The 8,066-nt window shown below is 42.3% G+C and overlaps 1 protein-coding gene across 2 annotated transcripts in view; it reads right to left on the bottom strand.

The window, feature by feature from the left end:
• nfu1 (NFU1 iron-sulfur cluster scaffold homolog (S. cerevisiae)) overlaps positions 1 to 8,066 on the bottom strand; it is a 45,672-nt gene that overhangs the window by 1,442 nt on the left and 36,164 nt on the right. The window lies entirely within an intron of this gene.

Below are 8,066 nucleotides of genomic sequence, written 5' to 3'. Positions count from 1 at the left end.
CCACATTAAATGCAAAAAACCGCACCTTAATTCTTCCTAACACCCCTCACCTCCACCCTACACCCTCTAACAAGCCTGCCCACACCCCCAGATGAATAGCCATGGCTGGAAAAGTTCTGAAAAATCATATGAGTTAATTTATATTTTGATACTCTAGTGTAAACAGAAGCATGAAAACTGCCTGTTTCCATCCATAGAGCATGGAGACATATAGCCTACTGTGTAGTTTATCTGTGTGCTGTGTGTCCAAACACTTAAAAGAATATCTAACATTTTTAAAACAACTATTTTCTAATAAACACTAGAAACAGGGCATAAAACTACATCCATCCTGGGGTCTTAAAAACAGTTCAACGCCATCACGTCCACAGGTTACTGTCTGGACTGTGTTCACGTTTAAACGTTTAAGTTTTCACCCAAGATGATTGAGTTTATTATTTTATTATTATTATTATTATTATTATTATTTCCCTCTTAACTTAAAAACTCATTTCCTGGCAGTATTATCTTCAGTTACCTGACTGAGGTGGAGAGCAGTAATCTTGAGAAAACAATCACTTCCTGCAACATTTGCTATCAAGTCGTAGTAACTATACGTTTCCATCCACATATTTTTGGGTATTTTGCATTAAAATGAAAAAAAGAGTTGATGGGAACAGCAGCGCTGAATAACGCCCCAAACTTGTGTAAAAGTTGGTTTGAGGTGGAAAAGTTCTGATGGAAATGCGTTTGAAGAATAACGTGTATAGAAATTCAGTCAAGTTTTCAGACTTTAGATATTTACATGATTATCTTATGATCTATTTAAACTTTCATTCAAATTAAATCGTCAAAACAAACTTATTTGTAACACTTTTACAAATGATGTCACAAAGCAGCTTCACAGTTCCAGTAAGACAATTTTAACATGAATGTAAACCCCCAGAATTGAAATCTAACTCCATACAAAAGTCATGATTTAGGGTTCTGTCTGCTGGGAGGGGGGAGGTGACGGTGCCTCTTTCAGGTCTTTATACTTTTTTTTTTTTAATTAAAAACGTAGCATATAAAATGAATTAAAACAGAAAGAAGAATTTGTTGGAATGTATTTGGACAGTGGAATGGAAACCTGGCTACTGTAAGATGTTTATCAGGCTGTACAGTAAGACGGAGATGATGGTGCAGCTGGTTGAGAGGTATTGCATTGCTGCATTAGCAGAACAGAAGCAGTCATAACACTTTCTGATGATAGCGCCAGTAGAGTTCAGTAATGAAGCAGATCCGTCATACTAACATTTTATTAAAACACTTAAAACAAAACTACTCAAACGCTCCACCCACACAAAAACATACACAGCTAACAACCTCACACAGTTAACTCTGCACTGAAGTGCAGCAGCTAGTAAAGGAAATGTATTGGGAGGGTAAAGTATTAAACGACCATGGAAATGGTGTGAAAAGCTCCAAACAGTAAGGCTAATGTTTTCCCTCATGTAAGTAATAAATATGGTGTATAAATAACTCATTTGATGATAAAGTCATAATGATGCCCACGATTCCTAAATACCTTGCTGTGACTGATGCTCCTCCACCCCACTGTCCCTTGGCTGGTTTTCACATAGAGTTCTTCATGAACTCCATGAGATGAATTCACAAAGCAGATACAGTGGTGGGGTTTCCTCCTCCTCCTCCTCCTCCTCCTTTGGGGTAACACTGTGTCTGTAATGACTGATTCTGGAGGGTCTGTATCTGAAATGAGAGACGAATGCTTTGTGAATGAAACCTCCTTTAACGCAGCCTCTCATGCTAATGACCCCCCTTTTGTCCAGTGGAAACTTTGCTGCCCTGATTTTGCAACTAATGCCTGTCGATTGTTCACTGATGCTGTTTCTGCTGATACACATAAGTTCTGTAATCATAAATCGGTGTTTTACTCCCTGGTCCTGGAGGCCCACCGCTCTGGTTCAGGACCGGGGTGCCTTAATGACTGACGTGCATCTGTTCCCTTCACGTAACCTGTCTGTAGGTGCAGTGTGTGTTTCAGGGCCCGGTCCGTATGCACATCATCACAGATGTTTAAGAATCTAAAATTCCAATAAACAATCATTTTGGTCCAATATAATGTTATATGGTCAAACGTCCAGTTCGTAACCGTTATTCACGGCTGTATCACATCGACTGAGCTGTAATTGGGTAATTTATAACCTGCAGCAGTAATTTGGTAGCAAAGCTACTTTATAAGGCAAAGTTTCTGGTTTAAACACTGATTTATTATGATTTTCCATTATTTATGGTAAAATATACGCAGTGTACAGTGACGGATGAACTGATCATCAGTCTGTGGCAACACCAGGGGTTTCCAGTGCCAGTGCCCGGGACCCCATTCTCTGGACCTGTGTGCTTCCCTCGCTCTGACGGCTTTCTGTGGGCGAGGTCAGGTGGTTCATTAGTTGATGACTTGAACCAGGTGTGTCACATGAGGCATAGAAAAAAAATGTGAACGCGCGGGTCACCAGGACTGAGACTGCTCTAAACAGACTACACTTCTTAGTGAAATAATTGTTGTTGTAATTTTAAAAACTTGTATATTTATCATATTTTATGTTATATAAGCCACGCAAGGCTGAGCATCCACACGAGGGTTCTTTAATCTCTGCGTGTCTGCATCACAGTACTAACACAGCGTTCTCATTAGCGCTGATAAAGACATTAATTGGTGCTTCATCACTGATAAAGTTGTGTAAACTTGATATAGACTGATTTTATCATTATATTTATAAACTGAGTATATCGGTCGGGCCCTGGTGTATTTACATGTCTCCAGTCTGTATCCAGGTCTAGAAGTGAGTCATTTTTCTTAGGAATGAAAAAAGCTTCAGTGAGACGCCCTGGATAACGTCTCTGGATGTCTCACTTCCTTTCGTCTCTCACTTTCTCGCTCTGCCCCAGAACCAGAACCAGCAGCTGTTTCGGCGGGGGGTGCGGGGGTGTGGAGGAGGAAGAGCAGGGAGAGCAGGACAGCCTCATGCCATCAGACGAGGCCAGTGACTCGCGCTCGCTCCGGCGCAGCACTTCGCGCTCCCTGCACCCCCCAGAGGATGATGAAGAGGAGGAGGAGGAGGAAGAGGAGTGTGAGGAAGAAGAGGAAGAGTATGAGCCCCCCCGACACTCCCACACATACCGGGATGCGTATCCGCCCAACAGGAACCATCCTGGCGGCGTCCACAGCGCCAACGGGCACGAGTCACAGGACCGGCTGCTGCAGCAACGAGACTCACAGGACGGCCACAATCACCGTGGCAACCGGCAGCGCCCGCGGGCCTGGCCAAGAGATAACTACTGAGAGCCGAGTGCAGAGATCAGAGGAGATGAATAGAGGAGTGTGAGTGTACGGTAGTGTATGGAGAACAGGGGTGCAGCTCTGCGGGGGTTAAAGTTGCAAGAGGAACTAAAGCACTGAAAAAAAGAATGAATTTAATTTACTTGATTCAAATGTGTTCAAATCATTCTGCTTAAATATATCACATTAACACAACCGAAAAGATTAAACATGGATATGTTGGGATACTAAACTCACTCGCGGCGAGCATTTCAGCGCTGCTCCTGCAGGCTCCGCGTCAGGGGCTCATTCAGTGGGCAGTGCCCCGTCACCCAGTCATCATGCCCCTCACCCCCAAAGGCCCCTCTCACCATCTAGTCCTGTTGCTGAGCCTGTAGTTCTGAAAAGCCACCATTCCACACATCTCACTCCTAAAATAAAATAACAATGTGTGTGAGAAAGTCTGCAGATGAAAATACTAAAGTCGAGCGTAGAAACGGTGGAAAGTGGTGGAAAGCCGGCCACTCTGGACAAACAGATGAGAGAATTCAGCAAACCTGCTCAAACACATGGCAGAACGATTCAATCTGCCATCCAGATGAAGGGTATGCAGCAAATACTACCAAATACAGCACTAAATGCCATTTATATTAATTAATTAGTTTGAATACTTTTACTTATCAAAGATCTTCTGAGTTATTTTAAACTTGGTCTTTATTATTGATTGAAGTAAATAATAAATTCATTATTATTAAATATGATATGAATTTGCCCCAAGACTACTACAGAGTGTCCATGACTACTTTTGAGCACTGTAAGTAAAAGAGCCAAAATTGTGTTGAAGTAATATCATTTACTGTGGAAAATGAACACATTTGACCCAGTTTGGTTCAGTGCATCACTGTTTCTTCAGCGTACAGTGAGTTGCTCTATGGGCTCCACAGCACCGCAGTTTATTGCACTATTGTGGTTCATTTACAAGGCAGCTCGCCTCTATTAGGCTCAGATCATGTCCATCTGGAGGAAGTGATTTGAGCATTTTAAGTCCAACACTGGTCAGTGTAACAGAAATCGAGCTAATTTAAGCCCTGTACCTAATGAGGATCAATGAGGATCAAAGGGACAGGAAAGCACTTTTTCAGCAAATAATAAAACAGTGAAAATATCTGTAGCATTTTGTTGCATCTCAGCCTTAGGGTTTTCTTGTTGAGGTAGATATTTTTAAAAGCTCCATACGACTTTTAAGAAAGCAAGTCGTGTACGTGAATGCTCACCTTTTTCTGTGACCATTCAGAGATGTAGCATACAGTGTTTGACCCCCCCACCCCCCCACCCCCAGGTCCCCAAAAAGACCATGTATTTGCTGAAGACATTAAGGAGAGGGTGGTCCGAACAGGGTAGCGTTCTCGAATAGAGACGACCAGTGAGATGGATGCTGCTGATTGCATATAACCCTTTTTCACTTCGTCTTCCCGTGCCACCCCCCCCCCCCTCCCCCCCCCCCCTCCCCCCCCCCCCTTTTTTTTTTTGCTATGACACCTTCATTTGCAACGCTAATAGCATGTGATGAATGTAAGAATGCGGCGAGTATCCAAGCCAGTTTCGTTTGAGGCCTGTAGAGAAAAGTGAACGGAGTGATGTTAATATTAGGCCCTTTTTTAAAGCAGCCGATGTAGCCTGACATTCTCCCTTTCATGTTTATAGGAGGAAATAATGTTTGGAAGCAACTCTGAAAAGATGCCAGGGAATATTAAAGGGATGCTCCAGCGTCTTTGAAGCGTACAGCATCTTTACTGCATGTACAGTTAATTTCTCTGTATTTAGAAAAGAACAGAAACTCTGACTCAAAACACGCTTATAATAGAAGTCACTGGACAAATATATAAGCTTTGATACCTTTACTAACTACAGAGGAACCAAACACTGTCCACAGTAATCGGAGGTAGAGGTGCAGCAGAAAGGATTTGGTTGAAAAACGGTGGAGTATTCCTTTACAGGGGAATTCCACCAAACTGTTTCCAAATCATTAAGGTGCAACTCATTCAGAGTGTTTTGGTGTGAAATGGTGATGAACTGAGCTTTACAGCGGTGGTGATGGCAACCAGGGGCCACAATGTCTACGATGCAAGTGTAGCCATTATATTTACCAGAGCAAGTTTTTACTTGTTTTGCAGATTATATTAAAATTACATGAATTTTCAGGCGCTGTTATACGCCATTAACGTGTTTTAAAAAGGTTTTAAGTCAAAATATCGTAACACGTGTCAGGCAGCGTGTTTATATTGATTTTGTGTAAAAGCTTTCCGTGAGGTGGCACTTCATATTATTCCTGTAAGGGATGCGCATGTGTGCTCCGTCTTCCTTACGTTCCTCTCCCGGCATGAAATCCTACCAATTCCCCTCAGTTCTTATTGAGTAGTGAAAGTGTTGTAGTGTGTTCCTCTGCATGCCAGTAGATTTTTGTGCCGTCACTTTAACAGGTACCGAGCCCCTGAAGTGCCATTACCCAAACAAACAAATATGACATTGTGTTCCTTTGCAATAGTTTCTTATCCCCTCTCAGTTTTGCATTCCTAAAATCCACTGTATTTGCAAGGAAACGCTAAATTATTGGGAGGGAACACAATGTCACTGCTTCTTTAAACCCCGGCCCTTTAGGGCTTTGTAAGAAGATACTTGGTCTTAATTATCTGGTTAACTAGATATCTATAAACAGTTCCCAGCAGCACAGCTGAGAACAACTCTGACTCAGGTTCTCTTTAATGGTGCGCATCACATCAGACAACTCAACTGTTTAAACATCCAGCAACTTTGGTGGAATTTCCCTTTAAACTGTTGTGTTTGAACAAAGACAGACAGTTTGGTCTTAAATACAATCACACTTTCTTCACATACTTCGTACTGAAGGGGATGTTGTATCTTCAGTGATGGAGTGATCTAATGATGGAGTGATCTTTCTCCTTCCTCTCACCCTCTTTCTCCTCCTCCAGTGGAGGCGTGGGGACCTGTGGCTGTGGCCTCGTAAAGAGGGGGTTGCTGTGGACCTGGATAAAACGAAGCACCATGTGCACTGCACTCGTTAGAAAAGCCTCACGTCTGCTTCTTTAATAAGTCTGACAGTCATCAAAGCAGCAGGCGTGAACGCGGCTAAACCCCGAACCAGTTGGCTAAAGGAAAAGAGTCACTACAATGACTCGACTCGAATCTTACCTGTAGCAGCTCAGGTTAAGGTTCATCCCGTATAGGACGACTTCAACTGGCCTTAACTTTTATTTGTGTGTATCTTTAACACTGCATGATTAAGAGATCATATTTAGGACTATTTGCACATTAGGGTTGGAAGAGGACCTTAAGAAAACATATGAGTGTATATTAGAGTAGAAAAATCTACTCTCTTATTTTTTATTCTTCATTTATTTTACTCTTTTTCAAACCTGCACCAGGATAATAGTAATGCATCTGCGAATGTGCAAGTAGTGTATATACTGAATGGGCACATGATCTTGAATATACTTCGTTAGCAAGTCATTTTACTTTGTTATTATGGAACTGCACCAAGTTTCGAAGAGATGTTTGCAATGTTCACAGTTGGAGTTGCTCGCTCTCTTTCAAAGTACTATGAGGTGAAACAAACCGGGACGTCGGGTGTCGTGGGTGTAGTAACTCGTGTAAAGCTGCAGTACACTGTCATATCGCATCGCTACATTCAAGGGGTATTTTTAATCATGTGGTGCGCCGTTTATAAATAGGTGCACTATGTTGTCCTTGTCAACCAGGAAACCGTTCAGAGTGAATGTACAGTGCATGCCTTAAACACCACATCAAAGCGGGTTTGATTGTATTATTCCCACAAACTCATCAAACTCTTAACTCATCGCATTTTAAATTTAGGCCCAGTTCATGCCTGTTTGTCAGGAACCACTGGGGAATCAGCTGGACTGCTCACAATGTGTCTGCAAACAGATTTTTATTAGGTACAGTAAAACGTGTCTGCGTTAGCTGCCTGTACGACACGGAGCCGCAGAGCATGTCCAAAAATCTAAGTGTATTTCTTCAAAACAGCCACAACATGGAAAACAAACAATAAAAGGAACTGTAACTACTGTTAAAGTTCAAAAAAGGAACAAAAGGGCCCCATCAATTCACGCTGAATTTATCAGGAAAGATACAAAATACAGGGCAGCCAATCAGAACAGAGACATTTACATAGATGGGTCTTAAATAACAAACAGCCTGTTTAATTCTGAGAAAAAGAGTGAGGCTATCTGGGCGTTTGCTTTCCCTGGCAGTGGAAACAGAGACCTCTAGTGTTCCGTGCTCATCGTTACATTAAGCTGGAGTGACCAACGATTTGGTCACCTTTTTTGCATAATTTTGCATCTTGTTTACAGAAATGATATAATTATGTAGAACACGCGACGTGTTTCTCTCTCTTGGTCAACTAGACGGACAGTGGACGTCCCGTCATGCTGTCTCAGTGACAGACACGAAACTGAATGTTTACTGCTTCACAATTCAACACAAAGGATTTTACAAACCTATGTGCTCTTACATGTCATGGTGCTCGGAGAACCGTCCCCCATAACCGACTCACGGTCACTGCATCTCCCTGAGCCGAAGGCCAGGGGTGTTAGTTCCTCCACACAGAGCTACGCTGAGTCCGTTTTAGTGTACTGCATCTTTATCTGCCTCTCCGCGTCTCACTGGTATCTTTATCTATTGTTCTGTATTTTGGGAAAAAAGAAACAGCATGACTGGAAAAAAGAAA

This window comes from Pygocentrus nattereri, chromosome 29, assembly GCF_015220715.1.
Source record: "Pygocentrus nattereri isolate fPygNat1 chromosome 29, fPygNat1.pri, whole genome shotgun sequence".
In the NCBI taxonomy this organism is placed as follows: Eukaryota; Metazoa; Chordata; class Actinopteri; order Characiformes; family Serrasalmidae; genus Pygocentrus; species Pygocentrus nattereri.
Note: the sequence above shows the minus strand (reverse complement) of the source record. Positions and strands in the feature narration are given on the sequence as shown.